This window comes from Gossypium arboreum, chromosome 8 (genome assembly GCF_025698485.1).
Source record: "Gossypium arboreum isolate Shixiya-1 chromosome 8, ASM2569848v2, whole genome shotgun sequence".
NCBI lineage: Eukaryota > Viridiplantae > Streptophyta > Magnoliopsida > Malvales > Malvaceae > Gossypium > Gossypium arboreum.
Window position 1 is genome coordinate 116009429 of NC_069077.1, and position 11795 is coordinate 116021223.

The following is an 11795-nucleotide window of genomic DNA, read 5'->3' on the forward strand; positions in this document are numbered from 1 at the left end:
AAAAATTCAAGAAGTTCATAATCATACTAAACCAACAAGAACATAATAATAACCAGCCAAAATTCTAACCACATTGCATTTATTTCCACAGTTAAACGAATAATGATAATATCACCTATTTAAATACTAAAGCCTAACTTGGATCACTTCCTTGGAATTTTCGTACCACTCACACCACAAATGCTAAATATCTGCAATGGTTAGAAAGAGTGGGTGAGCTTAAACAAGCTCATTGAATGTCAGGGTAACCACAAAGTATACACAACATCAAAAGTTAAAGAAGAGCATACTACAACACATTCACATCCATCTTCTAACCAAGTCAAAATAACATATTCACACTTCATTAAATCATGAAACTAACATATACTCTCACATGCAATTACACTTAACTCGTATATACATAATTCATTTAATGATAATTCATCAAGACAAAACAACATATTCATGCTTTAATGACCCACAAGTCTAGCTTATATATTCACATGCATTTACACACGAAAGCACAATTACCTACATAATTTACTATAATGGCATACTAAAATTGTAATAGCCTGTTTTCAGTGATGTTGAAAATAGTGGTTTCGAGACTGCAATTTCGATGATCGAGATATTATTTTATTATTATTTTAATTTCTACAGGATTATATTAAGGTTGTATTAAAATTTTGTTAAGAAATTTTGAATTTTATATAGTTAATTAAGTGAAAAGGGCTAAATCGTAAAAAGTGTAAAAGTTGACTTCTATTAGTTAGAGTGATCAACTAGCTTTGAAATCTTAAAATAAAGGACTTGAATGGTAAATATACCATTTAATGAATTAGTGGATAATATGGATTAGGTTTTATTGAAATTTTGATAGTTTTTAAAGGGTAAATTGGTAAATTAAGCATAAAATAAACTAAGAAAATCCTATCATCTTCCCCATTTCACTTTTGTTTGATCAAAATTCACCATTGAAGAGGGCAAAGAGCTTCAATTTTGATTTCTTCTTGCATGGTATGCATTCAAGCCCCGCTTTTAATAATTTTTATGTTTTTAAGTTCGTTTTAGCTTAATCTAGCTAGCCCAGGGTTTATTTTGCAAAACCATTAAAGATTAAGGGACCTGAAATGGATATTTTTGAATGTGTTTTGATGTTAGTTGATATATTATTAATCCTTGTTGTAAAATAAACAAGATTTGTTAAGTGATTTTTGTTTAATTTTGGAAATAGGGATTAAATTGTTAAATGTATAAATCCATGGGTGTTATTGTGAATTGTTGATAAATATGAGTTTTATAAGCTCCCTTACAATATGGGTTAGGTTTGAATTAATTTGAAATGGTTAGATACTAAGTTATGAGCTTAAGGACTAAATTGTGAAAAGTTAAAATGTTAAGGGCATTTTTATAATTTTGCATAAATATGAATTATCGATTAAATTGAATTATATAAGTACTTAATTGAAAGAAAACATTTATTTAGATCAAGATAAACCACATACGGACTTAGATCGAGGAAAAGCAAAAGCTTCGAATTAGCTCGACTAAATTACTACGCCCTAATTATCGAGGTAAGTTCGTATGAACTATAATCATTTTAATGATAGCTAAATTGAATGTTTACTATGTTGTTTAATATAAATGAATTATTATATATATGTATCAATGCTATGACGAATTGACGGCTATCAAGCCATTGTTGAACCTTAAGAATTCTTAGGATAAAAATGACATGTCATTAGGGATTTCATGTTTCGGGTGCTAGTCTTGAATGTCCCATCGATGGCTAAGGTCATGCATTTGTTGTAGATTCCATAGCTCGTGTAAGTAGCATCGTGTAGCTTATATTTCGACACATAGCTTGTGTGAGTAGACCCATTTCATAGCTCATGTGAGCATTGATGTAAAGAAAAGTTTATCGTTATATGTAAAAGTAAAAGTTTATGGTTATATGTAAAAGCACATTATGTGTGAGCTTCTCGAGTATCCGATGTAATTCTAGATGGTTCAACGAGTAAGAAAAGGGAACAAAATGGTAAATATGCAAATAGATTGAATCATGACTTAATGAAATGATTTATGAACTAAATGGTGATAGTACATATGGAAATTTGCATATCTTTTGGTTAATTTCATTTATATCATGGACAAGCATACTAACATAGGAGTTGGTGATGTTATTTAGGTTTGTAACATCTCGAATTAGGGTCTAGTAAGAACAATGGTTTTAAGACCACAAATCTGAAATAGAAATAATTATTTTATGATTATTTGATGATCCATGATACGATGGCATGTTTGTGTGAAATTTTCATGAAGAAATTCTATGCCTAAAGTGTCCAATTTGACTTTAGGGACTAAATTGAATAAGTTGTAAAACTTGTGTTCTAGAAGATTCAAGTATGAAATTGCATTAGATTATTAATTAGAGGTCTTTAAATAGAAATTTGACCAAGTTCTAAAATTTTGAACAAAAATGGGCATGAATAGGAAAATTTTGAAAGAAAGGCCTTAAGGGCATTTTTGTCATTTGGTTAATAAAAGAATAAAAAGGGAAAAATCAAGCAAAAATCTTGTCCATATTCTCCCACCTTAGCCAAAATTTGCAAGGGCTCCATAGCTAGGGTTTTCAACATTTCAAGCTTGATTGTAAGTGCTTCCAAACCCCGTTTTTAATGTTCTTTACATTTTTTAAGTTGTCATCAACCGATCTAGCTATTTCTACCATCATTTTGAGCTAGGGTTCGTGTTAAAAAACTTACCCATGTGTGATATGCATGTATTTTGATGTTTAATGGAGGAATATGAATGTTTGGTGTGTGATAAACATTTTTTAGTAGGTGATTTTTAGTGAAAACACCTAAAAAGGACTTGTTTGTAAAAGATGAAGAAATGGGTAGTAGAAATGTGTTTTAATGAGAAACATGGGCTGATATGAGTTAGAATATGAATCGTCTAGGCTTGGGTAACCAAGAAAATGCATGTATTTCATTTTACGAGCCTAAGGACTAAAGTGTAAATAAGTGAAAATTTAGGGGTAAAAAGGTAATTTTACCAATTTATGTGTTATAGGTTGATATGAGCAATGTGTGTATTGAACAAGTTAAATCTGACATTATAGATCAAGAAAAATGTGATTCGGGTCTTGATCAGGAGTTAAACAAGGTTTACGAGGATTAGGCTCGCTTCTATCATTTTGTACCGAGGTAAGTTCATTTGCAAATAATGCAACATGTACCATACTTTAAATGCTTCTATATTGCGTGTATGGTAAGTTCATACATATTTAATGTGATATTGTATCATGTGTTTATTGCCTAAATTTTATTATGAATTATGCTTTAATTATTCCCTGAGTATGTGATTGGCGCTATGAGCATTGAAATCGACGTTACGAGTAAATTCTACAGAAATGTGGTATCGAAGAATCCCGTTTGAACCTTAGGAATAGTTTAGGATACAAGTGACACGCACTAGGAATTATGTGATCTGAGCTCATGAGTTGTGGTCTGAGTTCATGATATATGTGATCTGAACTCATTAAGTTGTGGTCTAAGTTCATGATATATGTGACACATGTTTTGGCATTCCGGGTAATGGTCTTGTATGTTCTACCGGGGGCTGGTAGTCTGGCATGAGTTGCGGATACCTGACAGCTTGTGTAAGTAGCCCGTGTAGCTACATCCTGACCGATAGCTTGTGTGAGCAAACCCATGAGTAGCTCGAGAGCGAGCAACATGTGATATGTGATATGAGGTAGCGTTGGCTATATATGAGGCACTGAGGTGTGAGATTCCGATGTATCCGATGGTATTCCAAGTGTTCAATAGGTAGTTCTAGGAGAAGTTAATGGGTAAACTTGATGATGTCGAAGATGAGAAAGTAAGTTATTATGTGCAAGTAGGAACAGGTATGTACATCGAACTCATGAGAATAACATGAGATATGATGAACTTGTGGTGAGAATATGTATATATATATATATGAAGAATGAGTTTAAGAGATTAGATAAAATGCAAGATTATGTTCATTATGTTTAATGTATAATTAATGTTTATTTAAGTTGCATTTTATTTGCATGTGAACTTACTAAGCTTTAATGCTTACTCCTTTTTTCTTTCCATCTCTTATAGTGTCGCCAAGCTAGCTTGGGGATCAGAGGACGTCGGAGACTCGATCACACCATCAATTGAATATTTGGGTATAGTTAGTCTCATCATTTTGAGTATGGCATGTATAGGGACTTGGTCTTTTTGTTATGTGTCATATTAATTAGCCAAATATGTTGGCTCATGATGGTATTATGATTATTTTGTATAGGGCCATAAGAGGTGGCTCATATTGATTATTTGGGTTGTAACCCTAATTAATTGTGCATGCATACAAATGTGTTATGCTTGATGTGGTTGCTTGATGGATGTGTGGTGAAGTGTGATTTACATGCTAAATGTATGTGTTTGATGAGGCTTGTGGTTGTTTATGTTAATGAGTATGATGGATGGCATGTTTGTTTAATGTATGAAATATGATTAATGTGTATGACAATAATTGTAGTATAATGATGAATAGATATGAAATTGGTGTAGAATGCCACATGAAAGCTTATTGGTTTAAGTATTTGATATGTTGACACTACCAAATCATAATTAACTATGAATGTGAATGATTGAGTAGCCAAATGTGCCTATGAAGTGTAATTGAGTATGTGAGTGTTTAAGGATGGCAAATGGCTTGGAAAATAGCCTAGAAATTGTCCACACGGTTGGACACATGGGCATGTATCTAGGCTGTGTGTGACACACGTTGGACACATGGGCATGTGTCTAGGCTGTGTGTGACACACGGTTGGACACATGGGCATGTGTCTAGGCTGTGTGTGACACACGGTCTGCCCTATGGGTGTGTGATCCGGCAGTGTGTTCCCTATACCCTAATTATGCAAAACAAAATGCCAAGTAGTAAACACACGGGCAGAGACATGGTCGTGTGTCTCATCCGTGTGAAGGACATGGCCTTAGGACATAGGAGTGTGCCTAGGCTGTGGGAAATCTACACTTGATTTGTGGAATTTAATTCGCCATGCGGTCTAAGCACACGGCCGTGTGACCTTATTTGCTTGATGACGTCATAGTCAGAGAGTTACACAGGCTGAGGACACGGGTGTGTCCCAAGCCACACGGGCGTGTGCGACCACACGGCCTACCTACACAGGTGCGTGACTCTCTAAAGTAGGAAAAATTTTCTAAGCTATCCCGAAGTTCTAAAAGTTCTCGGTTTAGTCCCGAACCACCACCAAGGTATGTTTCGGGCCTCGTAGGCCCATATAAGGGATACTTTTGCATGTGATTGAAAAGCATTAAATTGGATGAAATTTTATGGCCCGATTTTGTATGTTCGTTTATGTTTAAGTCTGGTAATGTCTCGAACCCTGTTCTAGCGTCAGATACGGGTAATGGGTTCTACAAGGTTTTTACTAAGCTTATGGCATTGATGATGAATTATGTTTAATATTTAAATTGTATGAATGACATAGCAAGTTATGCTTTAGTTTATATGAGCTTACTAAGCCCTCGTTGCTTACATAGTTTCTTTCCTTTGTTTTATACTTTATCAAAAGCTTGATCGATTTGGAACGGAGACCTATCACACTATCCAGCAATCAATTCAGTAGTTTTTGAGTATTTTGGCCAAGGTTAATAATTACACGTATATGTCTTTTGTATTGATGGCTCGTGCATGTATAAAATGGTTGATTTAGAGTGATTATGTCTTTGAAGTTTATGTTTAGTTGATGGACTTGTAATGCTTGCTAAGTAATGTCATTTTGACTACTTTTGTAACAGCCTATTTTTGGTCAAATCAAAACAATGATTTCGGGACCACAAATTCAAAGTTGAAATAATTATTTTTTTATTATTTTAATATTTACAGCATGATAATATGATTGTGTGAAAATTTCGTTAAGAAATTTTATTGTTTGGGTGCTCAATTTGGTAAAAAGGACTAAATCGCGTAAAGTGTAAAAGTTGTATTCTCTAAGATAAAGGTGTCTAATAGCTATTGATTATTAAAGTGGAGGTCCTTATGCTATAATTAAACCATTAATAGTGGTAATGGACATTTATGGACATCATTAGTATTATTTAGTTAAGGTTAATTTAGTAAATAACCAAATAAACTAAAATTAAAGTAAGAAAAATAAAACACTCATCTTGTCTTCTTTATTTTCAACAAGAATTAGCTAGAAAGAAGCCATTAAAATAGCTTCAAGGTTCTGCTAGTTATCATCCATGCATGTAGGTGCGATTTTGTCCCGTTTTTAATGATTTCTATATTTTTGAGTTCGTTACAGCTTAATCTAGCTAGCCCAGGGGCTATTTTGTAAACCTGTTAAAGCTTTAGGGTTTTTCCATTGATGAATCTATGAGTATTTTGATGTTTGATGATAGATTATGAATGCTTGATGATAGTTATACAAGTTTTGTTAAGTAATTTTTAGTGAAAATGCAAATTAGGGATTAAATTATGAAATGTGGAAACTTTGTGGTTAAAATGTCAAATAAATGAAAAATATGGGCTGATATTTGTACTAGGAAAATTTGGCTAGCATGGGTTGGTATTGAATTGCATGAATTTGCGATTTTATGAAATAAGGACTAAATTGTAAAAGTTGTGAAATACTTGGGGCAAAAGTGTAAATGTGCTTTAATGAGTGTTTTGGATTAAATTGAATAGAAATATTATTAAATAAACTAAATTTGATTACATTTAGATCAAGAAAAATGAAATTAGGATCTAGATCGGGGGAAAAACAAAGTACTCAACTAATCGACCTATTTCATCGTTTTTGTGAACCGAGGTAAGTTTGTATGATCAATAAGTTTAATGTTATATGTGTTATATGCTTAAATATTATAATTTTGATATTACGACACTGCAGAATCTATCAACAAAGCATTGACATAGTGAGAATCCCGGTTGAATCTTAGGAATAGATAGGATACTAGTGACATGTCATTAGGGGTTATTGTGATTATATGATCCGGGTGCTGGTCCTATACGTCCTACCAGTGGCTAATTATATAGGCATATGTTGCAGTAACTTGACAGCTTGTGTGACAGCACCCTGTAGCTACGTCTTGACTGACAACTTGTGTGAGCAAGCCCATTGATAGCTCGAGAGTGAGCATATATGTGATATGAGATTGAGATAGCATTGGCTATGTATGTGGCACTTTGGTGTGAGATTCCCAAGTATCTGATATTATTCCAAATGGTTCAATGGGAAAAGATGATGGTACAAGGATGTAAGCAATGATACGGATCATTTTAGGTACTCGTGAAAAGTTTGCCAAGTAAGTGATAATTGATAAGTTCATATGAAAAGTAAGTGAAAGTTGATGAATTTATACATGATACATAGAATTATGGAAATGTGAAAATTGTTGAGTTGAATGTATGACTTACATTTACTTATGTTCCTTAAATTGTGAATGAATTGGCAAATTATACTTATTAATCATATGAACTTACTAAGCTATAAAGCTTACTTGTTTATTTTACCGTGTTTTATAGTGATTTCAAAGCTAGTTTGGATTCGGGGATCATCAAAGACTTTATCACACTATCAAGCTATCATTTTGGTACTTTTGAATCTATGTTTTTGGAATATATGGCATGTATAGGAACTTTTGTCCTTTTGGTATATGAGTTGATAATGATTTTTGTCATTTGAAATGGCTTGTAAATTTTAAATGCTTCTAGTTTTGTATATAGCCATGTGAGTTGGCCTAATTTGGTTAGTTTGGTTGTCAATATATATGTGTGTATATGGCCTATGTTATGTGATTGAGGTGGGCTTTGTGATGCTAATTGATAGTAGGAATTGTGGATGTCATATGGTTGATAATAGAGAAGATGTATGCTTATGAATTTGAGCATAATGATGCAAGTTTGGAAATGTTTAATTAGTTGACTTGTATATGTGAATTTGGTATAATGTAATAACCCATTTTGTGACTGGTGTGTATTGTGAATAATGGTATTGTTTTGGCATGAATTAGGCTTGATTTAGTTGGTTTGAAAGCCTATATATATATGCTATGTTTTTGTGTTATTTGGATTGATGTAGGTATATGCAAATTGGGTGGCAAAATGGCTTGGTAAATAGCCTATTTTTGTCCACATAGGCAGAGACACGAGCGTGTGTCTCAGCCGTGTATGACACATGGTCAGATTGCACGGCCGTGTGTCCCTGGTGTTGAAATTAAAATCAAGTCAGTATGCTTCATACAGCCCAGCACACAAGCGTGTGACTTGGCCGTGTGGCATAAGTCAGTATACCCTACAGGTTTGGCACGACCTAGCACATGGCCTGGCACATAGGCGTGTATGGCCACTTTTAGGGCACACAGGCTAGCCAAACAGGCGTGTGTGTTGGCCATGTGACCCAAGTCAGAGAGTTACATGGGGTCAGACACGGGCTAGGACATGGCCATGTGATTCCATTTCGAATGTCCACATGGCCTGTAACACGTGCGTGTCTATGGCCATGTGAGACACACGGCTGGGCCACACGGGCTTGTCCCCTGTATTTTAGAAAATTTTTCTAAATGTTCGAAAAGTTTTTAAAGTTATCGGTTTAGTCCCGAACCACCCCGAATGCATGTTTTGAGCCTCGTAGGCTCATATTAGGGATGATATGAATGTTATTGATTGATGATTATATAAAATTTGAAAATGTACGTGAAATGTATGTATAATTGTATAATATGTTCAGTAATGCTCTGTAACCCTATTCCGGCATTGAATACGGGTAAGGGGTGTTACAACTTTTATGTAATTGAAATGTATGGTGTTTTGGTAAGTTGATGATGGTTTGGAAGTGGTCATTTGTGACATGTTTTGGGTACATAATTGAACTAGATTTATGCATGAAATAAGGTAATGTTGGCATGTTTAGGTCAATGATTTTTGAATACAATTATGGAGCCTTTGAATGGCATATTTTATAGGTGAATTAGGTTGTTTGAAATGGCATGATTATGTGTTTTTTAATGATGCTTTAGTTCTTGAAAGTGTGCACAAATAGGTTGGTTGGTTATGCATGAATTGGGTATGAAATAGTTTAATATTAGATAAATTTTGGGTTCACATAGCCGTGTGAGACACACGGCCGTATGTCATCTAAGAATTTCTTAGGGTTTAAGTCAATGAGTTACATGGCCTGGCACACAGGCGTGTGACCCTACTCAATGAGTTACATAGGTAAGGACATAGGATGGGACATGGTCATGTGTCCCTTGTTCAAAAGTTACATGGCCTGGGGTGATTTCAGACGGCCGTGTGACTCCTGTTTCCAATTTTTGCAATTTTTTCCTAAACTTCCCGTTTTGTTTCAAATTAGTCTCGAATTGCCTCAAAACTATTTTTAGGGCCTCCAGGGCTCGATTTAGGGACAGAATGCATGCAATTGAATGGTTTATGATTTGTGTAATTTACTTAAATATTATGATGTTAAATGTTTCTGATTGTACGGTAATACTTCGTAGACTTGGTTCAGTGACGGAGATGGGTTAGGGGTGTTACAAAAATACTCATACAATATCTACCAACTCATCTAGCTTTACAATCACATATTTAACCATACATCACATTTTATAAAATCACATTTAACGATCATTTGGCAACTTGGAAACATGAAATATAAAAGTGGGCTCTATCACCACACATTGGATACACGGATCTCTATCACACTAGTGACTCGAAGAGTCTAACATATCCCATAAGTGTAGCATAAAGCTAAACACTCTCCAACATACCAACATATCCCTGTGAATGGAGCTTAGCTCAACATTCCCTTATCCTTCCAATCTGTCTCGGGGCCTCAATGCCTAATTCACAAAACACAAGGGTGATTACTCACAATCCTATGGCATGCCAACAATATCTAACAGTTTCACAAGATTACAAGGCCAAAATATTCACAATACACACATTTAATTATTGATCTTATGCACTTAATCTATGTTCATAAACATCAATTCAAATCATAATTTGTACACATAGCACACTTATCGGATTCATGTTTAATTGCACTTTAAGTGTCACAACTATGCTGATTGAGCCATCACATATCCATTCACATATGAATGTATTAAAAATTAGATTATCATATAATACATACCAATATTCACTTACTTTACCTGTTACATCAGCATCACATTCTACAATTTAACACATATGTATTTACCGTTTTCTGCACACTTTCACTGCACGTTTATATCGCCAACACAATATCATTACTACCATTCAACATGTTTAATATTCCACAACTAACACATTCACAAGAGCTATCACAATATATATATATAACATGTCACACTATCTCAACTTAATACTCAATCTACATCACACAACCACATACTTTACAAATTAAATAAGAGGTACAAGACAGCTTACACTTGGAACTTAGAGTAAGGGTTTAGGCTACTCTTAAGCTCCCAATTAACACTATGAATCATGTCTACTAGCAGCGATTCCAAACACTCATTGTTCGCATTTTTGCCTAGTCTTTGAAAGCCTAAACTAGCTTTTCCTTTCCTTTTGTCTTGCTCGTTGAAGGCTCCAACGGTTTCGAATCTTCACTAAAATTAACCACACAACAAACATAATTAATTTACAACTATAGACACACCCAAACAATAAAAAATACATGTATAAGATTTCTTCCTCTTGGAATTGAAATTTTCGACTTGCAAATTCGAAACTCAAATATCTTAATTCCTACTCATTCCCAATACTTAAAACTGATTCCAATCATCTAATTATCTATTTAAGAATGATTCTCAACCTTCGAACTACACAGACTCATCGTTCTAAAATTTTGACGTACAATGTCCATTTTCACGAAAACTCAATAAAACCTTAGAATCTTTCAACGAAACTCTAGAGAAAGTTTAGAAACCTTCTAATAACCTTAAAAAAAGTTGAAAGACACTTTGAAACATCATTTTCATTCAAAATCCTGAGTTTCGCCATTAATGACCCAAATTTCAACATTTATTCAAAACTTTTGATTCAATAGATAAAAAAAAAAAACTCAATTTGAAAGGCTAGATATCATTAGCAACTAATAGGAAAACAAAACATTACTTTCGTTAGGAGAAAAACAGACATTTGGTGCAAATCCAATAAAACCCACAAGTTAATTAATAGCAAAATCAATAGTGTTCTTAATGCTCTTTTTGTAATTCTAGGGAGGTTTAATGTTTGGAAGATGATAGAAAAAAAGAGATTGGAGTAATGAACACCAAAAATTAAATGATGAAGTTTAGGTTTTTTTCTCTCTAATGGATGACACAAAGAAAAATATGAAGATGTTTTTTTTTTAATGTCAAAAGTAGGGTTTAAAGGGAATAAATTGGTTTGATTTTGAAACTTGGTATATTTTCTTTAAAACTACTCTTAAATACACCCTTTTACGAAATAATCCTCTTTTTAAAATTGAAAGTCTTTTCTACATTATCTTCACAAATTAATTTAGTTTACAAAAGTCATAGACGACTATATTTTCAGTTTACCACACTTCAAAATTTCTGAACTCATTTCGAGCCAAAATTTCTAAATTACCCTCAAAACTTCTAGGCCTAATTTCGGGATGTGACATTGAGTCCTATCCCTTTTGAGGTCTTGTTGGATTTATCTCTAGCAAGACTTTTTTTCAAAGGATACACCAAATTTTCACTTTACCTCACATAATTAACAATGATCACTCTATCAGAGATTAATTTTTGGACATAGTTATATCT